This window comes from Megascapheus bottae, chromosome 7 (genome assembly GCF_031878675.1).
Source record: "Megascapheus bottae isolate mThoBot1 chromosome 7, mThoBot2.hap1, whole genome shotgun sequence".
Taxonomy (NCBI): Eukaryota; Metazoa; Chordata; class Mammalia; order Rodentia; family Geomyidae; genus Megascapheus; species Megascapheus bottae.
Window position 1 is genome coordinate 10,239,070 of NC_143515.1, and position 12,140 is coordinate 10,251,209.

Consider the following 12,140-nt stretch of genomic DNA (forward strand, 5'->3'; position numbering starts at 1 on the left):
GACCTCAGTATCCCTGTCTGCTTGGGGTGCGGGGCGGGCGTGTCCGTGAGGGTCACTGGAGAGGTTTTAGCCACACCCATCCGGCCCCAACCGAGGCACAGGGACACCCGCTTAGTGTGCGTTCAGGCCTCTAGGCCAGCCTGAAAGCAGCCACAGGTGAGGGAGGTCTCTGCCACCTGACGCCTGCTCCTTTGGGCTTCCCCACCAGGTGGAATGAAACGAAGGCATCTCTTTTCTCTGTCGTTGGCTCTCTCCCCAGCTCCCAGCCAATGCCCCAATCTGCTGGTCTGAGTGACTGGCTCTGGGGAGGGCATGTCACCCACTCAGCCCCACGGAGAAGCAAGCAGGTTTGCTGGCCTTCGGGGGAGGCGTTTTATTTATGGGTGAGCCCAGGTGCTCTGGGAAGCCTGTGGTTATTCTGTGGGAGTACAGGCAAGGCCCGGAGGTCGCAGCCCGCAGCCCGTCGTGTGGAGTGAGAGCGTAATGGCCAGGCGGGCAGTGGCCCAGAGGAGATTGAGAGTTTTGGTGGCATGTGAGTACATCGTGGAGCCCAAAGGGGACAGTACTGTTAACTTATCAGATCTTATTCTGATTGCCCATTTGCTGCTGTTTTAATAATTTAAATGTAAGTTTCAATTGGCACATTTTATTACTTATCTTTAGTGAACTTTATATTTCCCCAGGAAGTATATGTAGAGAACCCCAATGGTAGGCAATATCAGACACTCAGTTGTTTTGAGGTTGCATTTGTAAAGGTTTGGGCTTTTTTTTTGAAAAGGGTCTTCAATCCTTACTAGATGGTGTCCCCATCCTCTTCCCCCAACCCCTGCCCCAGCTACATGGCTGGATTCAAAACAGACAAGAGCATGATAAATGTAAAAGGTAAAAACATGGAACTCCAACTATTTTCGTCATTCTATGTGACCACTTGGAGATTTCTGGGTATACAACTTGCTTTTATTCCCAGCATTTGGGACCCTGAGGCAGGAAGACCATAGAGAAACCTAACCAAAACAACAGCAACAACAAAAACAATATTAAGGATCTACCAGGCGTGGTGCTTCAAGCCTGAAATCCTAACTACAAGGAAGGAAGATTAGGTGATTGTGGTTCAAGACCAGTCTGGGCAAACAAGTTCATGAGATCCCATCTTGTGACTGGACATGGCTGTGCATACCTGTGAGTTCAGCTGGTGGAGAAGCACAATGGGTGGGTGCTGTGGCATGATAACTCATCCCCAGTCACTCAGGAAAGCACAGGTAGGAGGATCAAAGCCCTGGCTGGCCACGCAGAAAGCTATACCCCTACTTCAAGAATAACCAAGGAAACAGGGCTGCAGGCTTGGCTAGATTAGTAGTGAACCACCTTCCCTAGAAGCACAGGGTCCTGAATCCAATCTGCCATACTACAAGAAAAAGAAAAAAGCAAAGCAAAAAAAATGAAACCCAAAGTAAAAAGGTGCCTTGAGAATGATACTTTGCATTGCTTATCACTTCCAACATGACCTATATTATTGAATTTCAATAATGGTAAAATGTAGTTTCCTAGTTATTTTAAGAGTCAGAAATTTACATCACTGGCATGATTTAGTGGCTTCCTAAATTGTAGTATTTGCAGATATTTAAGCTTTGTTAACATTCTCTTGTTTCTGGACAATGATTTATACTATTACCTAAAATACAGCAGAAAGTAAACATACTTTGACTTTTATTTCTTTTCTGCTCAAGGCTGGCTCTTTACCATTAGAGCCACAGTTCTGCATGACTTTCTTTTCTGGTTGCTATTTTCTTTTCATTTCGTGAGTGTTGCTGAAAGTAATACTTTGTAGATATTTGTAGATAGGACATGTTAAAAAGTGACGCTGGCCTGGCGCGGTAGCTCACGCCTATAATCCTAGCTATTCAGGAGGCTGAGATATGAGGAGCCCAGACACTAAAGTTCATGAGACTCTTCTCTCCAGTTAGCCACTAGAAACCCAGAAGTGGGGCTGTGGCTCAAGTGGTAGAGTGCTAGCCTTGAGCTGAAGAGCTCAAGGACAGTGACAAGGCCCAGAGTTCAAGCCCCACGACCTACCTTTAAAAAAAAAAAAAAAAAAAAAGTGATCCTGTCTGGGAGTCAAGATAAACGTTGAGAGTGAACCTTGGAAGAGAGTGCAATTTCACAGAGAGGCCACAAGGTGGCACTATCTCCAAAGCTGAGACCTGCTCAGCACCTCACCCCTGGCTTCCATCTGCTCAACTTCCAAGTCTCCAGTCTCTGTTCTGTTCTTCAGGACCCAGTTTTGTGTCTGGCAATGAAGGACTATTTACAGGATTTTTCTTACTAGTAGTTCTGACCAAGTCCCCAAATATCTAGCAAAAGGCTAGTGAGACGCGATCTCAAGAAGTAAGGCAGATGGATGTGGTGGTGTGTGTCTGGGATTTCAGCTATGCAGGGGGCTTGGGTTTGGAGGATTGTGGTCTGGGGCCAGCTTGGACAAAAACTGGAGAAAAATAACTAAGGCATAAAAGGCTGGGGGACTGGCTGATGTGGTAGAGTACCTGCCTACCAAATGCAGAGTCTTGAGTTTACACTCCAGTAATCACTAAAACAACAACAACAAAAGTGCTGGCACGCCAAGGCCCATGGGACTCTGGTGGTCTCTCCAGGATGCGGTGGTGGGAAGGAAAGCCTGCAGGCAGCTGAGCCCCTGGGGTTTAGGAGGCAGGGAGGGGGGGTAGACCCTCAGGGGACTTTGCACCCAGCACCGGTCTCCCATCAGCCAGATTTTCTGCCCCACTGTATCTTTCTTCATCCCTCCCCTCTCTAGTCTTTTTCTGGTTATCTTTGGTCTCTTGTAGCTTTCTCCCTTTGGTCTCTTCCTGTCTGTCTCTAGCTCTCTCTCTCTCTCTCTCTCTCTCTCTCTCTCTCTCTCTCTCTCTCTCTCTCTCTCTAGCTCTCTCTCTCTCTCTCTCTCTCTCTCTCTCTCTCTCTCTCTCTCTCTCTCTCTCTCTCTCTCTCTCTCTCTCTTTCTCTCTCTGTCCCTGTCTGGTTTCTCTGCTGCCATTCCCATGTCCACCCTTGGGTAGGAGAGAGCTGGCTTCTCTCCCTTCCCTTCTAGGGCTGCCCTGGGGGAGGGGAGGACCAGGAGGCCAGGGCCAGGCACCCAGAGCGCCCCCTCCACGTGCAGCTGGGTGCTTGTCATTGAGCCCCAGTCCTCGAGTCGGCAGCCACTTCCTCACCCCTAGGCTCTTCAGTGGACACTGGCCAGCCTCGTGGTGCTGCCTGTGAACACGTATGGAAAGAGTCGCAGCCTTCTTGCTCTCCTCCAGGCCCTGCTACTATGGGTTTTCTACAACTGTTAAGCTGAGGGCCTGGAGACCCAGAGACCAGGACAACCCAGGACTGTGTGGCAGCGCTGCCGAGGGGTCTGACTAGGGCAGCCTGGGGTGAGGCTGTGGCTGGCTGTGGAGACGGTCGTGGTGGGTGCCTTGCCTCGCCTGTAGTGAAACCTCTGTGTCCCAGGGCTGATCACAGTAGGATTTGGGGCTGCTGACAAGTTCCAGTGGTGGGGTGGGGAGTGGAGTTGGGGTGTGTGTGTGGGTGTGGAGGTGGTTTAGTTGGTGCTCTCAGGTATCTGGCTGTTATTGTGTGCTAGTCTAGTTGTTGGATGTGTGGTGTTTTGGTAACAGTGAAATATCCTTTTGCTGGTTTCTCATTCTATGTGTGGACCTTCTTTGTGTCTTGTGGTTGGTTTTGGTTTGAAGTCTGCTTTATCAGACATGAGTATAGCTACGCCTACCTGCTTTTGAGGTCCATTTGCTTGGTAGGATTTTTTTTATTCCTACCTTTCACCCTAAGCCAATGTTGTTGTCACTTAGGTGTTTTGTTTGAGCCACCAATGGTCAGGTCTTTTTTTTTTTTTTTTGCCAGTACTGGGGTTTGAACTCAGGGCCTGGGCTCTACCACTTTGAGACACAGAACCACTTCTGGTTAATTGCAGATAAGAATGTCTGTTGAGAAATCAGCGCTTACCATTGGTACTGCTCGGATGGGTGTCATGGCGCTTGTCTCTTGTGGTTTTCACTATTCTTTCGTTTGGCACTCTTGATACTGTGACTAGTATGTGTCTTGGAGTGTGGGGCCTTTCAGCTCACAGGCCACACATCTGAATGCACCATTCTACCAAGCCACTCACAAGAGAAACACTTGTTTGTCTTAACTGTCATAGTACAATAGCCTTGACCCTACTGGAAATGCAAAAATAAACGCACCTCCGCATTAAGACTTCACAAACCTGGAACGACAAAGGGGTGGCCTGACTCTGCCCAGTCCTGTTCCCACTGCCAGCCTCAGTGTCCCCTTCCAGAACTCACATCCTCTCCCTTCAGAACAGGTGCATGGCAGACACGAGAGTGCGATGTCTGGGGAAGATTATGCTCCTTGTGGTCTTGGAACCAGAGATGGAGGGCGAGGGTCCAGTCCAAATGCTGTCCGCAGGACTTTCTGGAGATGACAACTCATTGATCAACCCAGGCTGTGGGAGCTGAGGAGTGGGAGACACTGCGCTTCCCTCCCCCATTCCAGGAGCCCAGGCTGAGGCTCCTCTGACCTCTGTCCAGTGCTCATGACCCCAAGTTATTCCAGTTCCCCCCTCTGGCTCCAGAAGCAGCTTCACAGGGGACACCGGGGTCTGGGCCATCCCAACACCTCTGGGTAGCAGGGGCTGTGTCTCTGAGGGCCAGAATCTCCCAGGAAGCCCAATGGAACCCCAGGCTCTGCATGCCTGCTCAGAGAAGCCTCTAGCAAACAAAAGCTCCAGAATGTGTCACCTGGCTTAGTGACAGTACAACTACCGTGACAGCAGCACCAGGAAGGCCCTGCAGGGGTGAAGCTAATTGGTGCTTGGTGCTCTGTGCAGGTCCAGCCCCAGTGGTGACCACCTAACTCAGAATAAGAGCCCAAATCACCCTTCACACTGCCCCCCCCCACATGCCCCTGCCATCAGCTGACCTCAGGATCTTTACACATGCTTTCCTCTCTGCCCAGAGTCTCCCACCCCTCTCCAGAAAACTGCAAGGCTAATTTTGCTCCTAATGCTATGAGGCCTCTCTTCTGACTCCCAGGGAGAGTTCTTGGACCTGCCAGGACTGGAGCTGCCTGGGTCCCACATGCTCAGACCTGCCCCAGCTCCTCAGGGTTCAGCCTAACGGGCAGGAGAAAGTCCTAAGACACAACAGCCAGAGGAACAGGTGACTCCTTCTCAGGGCCAGTGTCAGAGGTCTGGAGGTCCAATATGAGCAAGGTCCTTAGGTTCTCAGATGTATTATATGGCTGGCTGGATATACCCAGAGAGCGAAACAAAACAAGGGGTGTGTGCTCTAGGCTCACGCCTGTAATCTGAGCTACTCAGAAAGCTGAAATCCAACCATCAGTCCAGGCAGACACATTTGAAAGATGAAAAAGTAAGACCTGACTACTTGTTCCTCATATGAAGCACCTTACTGCATAGCCAACATTGGCTTAGGGCGAAAGGTGTTAAAAAATCCTATTGAGCAAATGGACCCCAAAAGCAAGTAGGAGTGTAGATCACTCACATCTGATAAAGCAAACTTCAAACCAATCAGAAGATACAAAGAAGATCCAATCCTCCATCAACATCTACACACCAGACACTGGTACATCTACATTGCGCTAAGCAAATATTTCTGGACTTGAAAGCACTAGTAGATTCCAGCACGTTAACAGTCAGAGGCTTCTGTAGCTCACCAATAGATAGGTCATCCAAACACAAAATAAACCTTAGAACTGAATGGTACTCGAGATTGTACTTAACAGAGATCTTCAGACTCATTCAGGAGCTACAAGACTCCTGGACTGGGAGCGTGGCTTAGTGGTAGAGTGCTCGCCTCGCATGCATGAAGCCCTGGCTATGATTCCTTGGTACCACATACACAGAAGAAGCAGGAAGTGGTGTCATGGCTCAAGTGGTAGAGTGCCAGTCTTGAGCTGAACAGCTCAGGGACAATGCCCAGGCCTAGAGTTCAAGCCCCACAACTGTCCAAAAAAACAGTCCATACAAAGCAAACTGGGCACCCAGTGGCTCACAACTAGAATCCTAGCTACTCAGGAGTCGGAAATTTGAATATCACAGTTCAAAGCCAACCCAGGTAAGAAAGTTCATGAAACATCCCCAGGGACTACAAGAAAGTTGTTAGAGTTGTGGCTCAAGGAGTAGAGAGCTAGAACTGATCAAAAAAAGCTTGAGCTGTAAGTTCCTAGGTGTGGCTCAGTTTGAGAGCCTGACTAGCTGCAAGCCAAGTGCAGCCTGAGTTCTTTGGCTGCTCTTGTGCTCTGAGCTCTACTGGCAGAGGCTAGGTGAGTTGCTGGAGATTGCCCTTAGACAACTCGACTGCTCCCAACTCTGCTGCTCATTCCTGTCTCAAGAAGGTGCCTCCTTGCCACTTGGAGAGACATGGAGGATGAAAAGTGCCTGCTAGGACAGCATGGCCTGTCATGCTGGCAAAACCACACATTGGGAAATCTCCATATGGGGGGTTGGAGGCTTGTGGGATGTGTATTTGTCTCACAGCTAGATTGGCCAGTCTGTCTCAGTCACCTGACTGACCTTGTTGTGGAGGCTTCGACATACCTTCCTTTTTTTTTTTTTTTTTTGTTTGCCAGTCCTGGGCTTGAGCTCAGGGCCTGAGCACTGTCCTTGGGTTTTCTCAAGGCTAGAGCTCTACCACTTGAGCCTCAGCACCACTTCCAGCTTTACTTTTTCTATGTACGTGGTACTGAGGAATGGAACCTAGGTCTTCGTGCATGTGAGGCAAGCACTCTACCACTAGGCCAAACTCCTGGTCCCTATATATTCTTTTACACCACCAATTTGTTCTCTTGTTTCCCAGTGGTCTTGAATGTTGTAATCACCACTGCTCCCTTATGGCTATCTGAATGCAGTAATTCCTCAGTCTGCCTTTGATCCCTGTTATTCTTTCTTCTTGATTTTCATTACATTTTTATTTACTGAACATTCTCATTTCTAATTTTGTTTCCTTTCCTCCCTACTTTCCTTCCTTCCTCATTTCCTTTCCTTCCTTCCTCCTTTTAGTGGTGGTATGGAGCTTGAACTCAGAGTCTTCTGCTCTTGATTTGCTTTTTTGCTCAAGGCTGATGCTCTACCACTTAAGCTATGCTTCTACTTCCACCATTTTGCTGGTTAACTGGAGATAAGAGTCTCACAGACATTTCTGCTTAACTTGGTTTTGAACTGAAATCCTCAGATCTCAGCTTCCTCAATAGTTAGAGACAGACATGAGCCACCAGCACCTAACTTTCTTTCTTGAATATCTTGTTCAGGTTGTCTTTTTTTTCTTTCTTTCTTTCTTTCTATTTCTGCCAGTCATGGAGCTTGAACTCAAGGCCATGGTGCTATCTCTGAGCTTTTTTGCTCGATGCTAACTCTCTAACACTTTGAACCACAGTGCCACTTTCAGTTTTCTCGTGGTAATGGGAGATTGAGTCTCATGGCCTTTCCTACCCAAGCTGACTTCAATCCATGATCCTCAGATCTCAGCCTCCTGAGTAGCTAGGATTATAGGCGGGAGCCACAGTACCTAACTAGGTTGCCAATTTTTTTTTTTGTTGACATCCTAAATTTCCATCTTCATTTCATTTATCTGCTTTTTTGAATCTTTTTTGAAGTCACTGATCATTTTCAAAACTAGACTTTTGAAGTCTGTTAATTTTTGGAAGTATTGAGTTTGGATTCAGAGCTTCAAGCTTTTTTGGTTTGCTTATTTGGCTGGCCTCTCAGCTTTCTTTTTGCTAGTTATTTTAGAGGGAAGAGTCTTGTGTACTTTTCTGTTCAGGCTGACTTTGATCTTCCAGATTTTAGCAGCTTCTAGAGAGTCTAGGATTACAGATGTCAGCCACCAGTGCCTGCCTAGCTGACTCGATTTCTTTCTTTTTTTTTTTTTTTTGCCAGTCCTGGGCTTGAGCTCAGGGCCTGAGCACTGTCCTTGGGCTTTCTCAAGGCTAGAGCTCTACCACTTGAGCCTCAGCACCACTTCTGGCTTTTTTCTATGTATGTGGTACCGAGGAATTAAACCTGGGTCTTGGTGCATGGTAGGCAAACACTCTACCACTAGGCCAAACTCCTGGCCCATAGCTGACTTGATTTCTTTATTTAGCTTTTAAGCATTTCATTATCTTTGGTTTCAGTAATTCAATATATATTACCTTATGTTGCCTTGATTTCTCATATTTCTTGTTTTTTGTACATTGTTTTAGAATGCATAACTTTTTCTGATTTATATCAAGATATTCTTAGTGAACTGCCTTCTTTTGAGGGCTCACCCCCTAGTGCTCCTCAGAAAAGTATAAAGTACTGTAATAGCAGAAACCCGAAACAAATGAGATAAAGAAAAATAGCAAAAATCAATGAATGGAAACTGCTCTGTCACTAATAATCATAAACAATTCTGACAAAAATAATGTAGAGTGAATCGTGAAGTTAAAAAGTAATAAAGGCAGCCAGGAGTTTGGCCTAGAGGTGGAGTACTTGCCTAGCATGCCTGAAGACACATATAAAGAAAAGTCAAAAGTGATGATGTGGATCAAGTGGTAGAGCTTTAGTCTTGAGAAAACCCAAGGACAGTGCTCAGGCCCTGATTTCAAGCCCCAGGATTGACAAAAAAATCCCCCAAACTAAAAGACAACATAAACGGGGCTGGGAGTGTGGCCTAGTGGTGATGTTTGCCTAGCATGCACAGAGACCCAGGCGCCATTCCTCAAAACCATATACATAGAAAAAGCTGGAAGTGGTGCTGTGGCTCAAGTGGTAGAGCTCTAGCCTTGAGAAAGCCCAAGGACAGTGCTCAGGCCCTGAGTTTAAGCCCCAGGACTTCCCCCCCCACCTAAAAAAAAGATGACATAAATATGGCAAGTAAAGAGGAAAATGTAAGAAGAAATGAAGTAAAAGAAAAAAAAGGTATGTGAGGAAAAGGAAAAGAGCAATAGATGAAAAATCTTATAAAACAGAAAACTAAGTAAATTAGATAAAGGTACACATGAGTAATCATCTTAAAACTAAATAGGTACTAGAGGCTGTAATCCCAGGAGGCTGAGATCTGAGAACTGTGCTTGGAAGCCCAAGTATGGGTGATTATTATCTCCAACTAACCAGCAAAAAGCTGGAAGTGGAGGTGTGGCTCAAGTGGTGTGGCAGCGTCAAGCCCCAGTATCAGCACACACACACACACACACACACACACACACACACACACGCACATTAACAACGTAAAACATTAAAAACTTAAAGCTTCTTTTTTTGTCTCCTAATATTGGAACCCGCCCATTTGGGGATGAGCCAAATGTGGAGTCCACAGTGGCGCCTCCTGTGTCCACTGTATGGCGTGGCGCTGTGTGTGGGCTGTGGGTCAGGCTGGTCAAGCTAGTTTCGATTTTGCTTTGGGAGTCTCTGTTGGTCCCAAGCTTTGTGGCCTGTAAGCAGCTTCTCAGTCATTCCATGGCTCCTTCTGCCCAGTTGGTGCACTTAGTGGAGACAAACCCCATCTTAGGTGTCTTGGAAAAGTGTGGGAAAGGGGCCGGGAGTTTGGCCTAGTGGTAGAGTGCTTGTTTAACATGCAAGAAGACCCAGGTTCAATTCCTTGGTACCACATATGTAGAAAAAGCCAGAAGTGGTGCTATGGCTCAAGTGGTAGGGTTCTAACCTTGAGAAAAAACTCAATGACAGTGCTCAGGCTCTGAGCTCAAGTCCAGGACTGGCAAAAAAAAAAAAAAAAAAAGTGGTGAAGCAAGCAGAGTACTGAGCTCTCCCTCCAGTGGGAGAACCAGGAAAATGGGGCTCTCTGCCTGCCAGTCTCAGAACTTTCAAATCCTGCAATGCACGAATCTATTGCTGGGAAAATCAAATCTGCTGGTTTTGTGCTCAGAGATGTCAGTCTCACCATGCAGCAAGCCACACGGCTAAGGAGGCAGTTCTGGAACACGACCTCGAGCCACATCAACAGTCCTTTCTGCTGTTATCTTTCAGATAGGGTTTTTCCATTTTTGCCAAAGGCTTGCCTCAGACCCTGATACTCCTGCTAACACCTCCCAGGTGGCTGCGATTACAGTAGGTAATTCCGTGCCTGGCATATTTAGCATATTCCTTCCTCTGTTCATTTTTGTGATGGTTTACTATATGAATAATGTTTGCATTGTATTTCTCTTTGTGTATCTGTTCTTCTAGTGGGATTTATCCTTTTACATGTTTTTATGATGTCTTCCTTTCATTCTGCATGTAGAACTTCCTCAACCATCTTTTGTAAGAATCCAGGAACTGGTAGCTCACAACTGTAATCCTAGATACTCAGGTGGCTAAGATCTGAGGGTTGCAGTTTGAAGCCAGCCTAGGCAGAAATTAAGGAGCAAAAAACCAGAAGTTGAGGTATGGCTCAAGTGGTAGAGTGCTATCATTGAACAAAAAGCCAAGTAAGAGCACAGGCACACGTGCATGCCAGTTCTGGGGCTTGAATTAGGGCCTGAGGACTGTCCTTGAAATTTCTCAAGGCTAGTGCTCTCCCACTTGAGCCACAGTATCACTTCTAGCTTTTTCTATGTAGGTGGTACCGAGGAATCGAGCCTGGGTCTTCATGCATGCTAGGCAAGCATTCTACCACTAGGCCAAACTCCCAGTTCTCCCTTAGTTCTTGCTAATCTGGGAAGATCTTTCTTCTTCTCTCTCCCCATGCCCTACCATAGGGCTTGAGCTCTGGGCCTGGGCACTGTCCCTGAGCTCTTCAGCTCAAGGCTACCACCTTACCCCCTGAGTCACAGCCCTACTTCCCATTTTCTAGTGGTTAATTGGAGATAAAGAGTTTCATGAAATTTAGCGCCAGGGCTGGCTTTTAACCACAATCCTCAGATCTCAGCCTCCTGAGTAGCTAGGATTACAGGTGTGAGCCATTAGGCTTGGCTAAGAGCTTCTTTCTTCTTCCTCCTCTTCTTTTCTTCTTCCTTCTTGAGATAGCTTCATTGGATATAGGCATTTTGTTTGTCTCGGGACTTAGAATGTGCCATTCCATTTCTTCTTGGCCTTTAGGGCTTCTGTAATAAAACTGTTAGTATGACAACTTGTCATTTTTCTCTTGGAATGTCTCTCTGTGCTGAATTTCTCATTAGTGGCCTGCACCTGCATTACCCTCCTAACTTGTCTGTGTTCTCCTGGTCTCATTTGATTGGGGAAGAGGGGTCAGTACTGGGATTTGAACTTGTGTTTGCTAGACAGATGCTCTACCACTCAAGTTACCTCCAAGCCTCATTCTTTAAAATTCTTAGGCATTTTGTACATCCTGATTTCTTTGTAATCTGTTGCTAGAGTGTTAGGATCTTAGGTCTTAAGAGTGTGATTTAAATGGTAGGGTATCTACCTAGCCAAATGTGAGATCCTTACTTTAATCCCTGGTTAATAATAGTGGTGGGGGAGGGGGCGAGTGAGCCAGCAAGAGAGAATGAGAGGGAGAGCATGAGGGGGAAGGAGATAGGAGAGATGAAGACACACCAATTGTTTTGGAGGTGTTCTATTACCTTGTTTCTTTTCCAATTGTGTTTATACATTATTTGTGCTTCTGGTGGACCAGATATCTCTATCATTTTGATGGAGTGGTCTTGGTAGGTGGTTTGATTTGATCTGGGCACACAGTATTTCCCCCTGGTCTCTTTGACTGTGCATGGTGGCTTTGGGCAACGTGAACTGTGGTGGTCAGAGGCCATTGCCTCTGCATGGCACACGAGAGTGGCACAGATGTGAAAGGCAGCAGTGCGTGTGTGGTGCTCAGTCTGGCTAGTTCTACATGAGGGCACGATTTCCTGTTAGCTTTGCTACCTGCCAGCTCCTCTGGCACTGACTTTCCCCAACAGTGATGGGAGACTGAAATGTGTCCTACGATTGGTCAGTGGTGTGGGCCAGGCACTGGCAAGGCAGTGGCAGCAATGGGAGCAGTCCTCTGGGGGTGTCTTGTATTTTTTGTATATTCCTAATTCTAAAATTCATTCTTGGTCTAGTGCTGCAGTGCTAGCAAACTTTCAGCATGAAGTTAGTCTGTGCATGGTCAAAGTTTCAGATCTGGCTGTTAGGTATGTTGCCCCTCAAT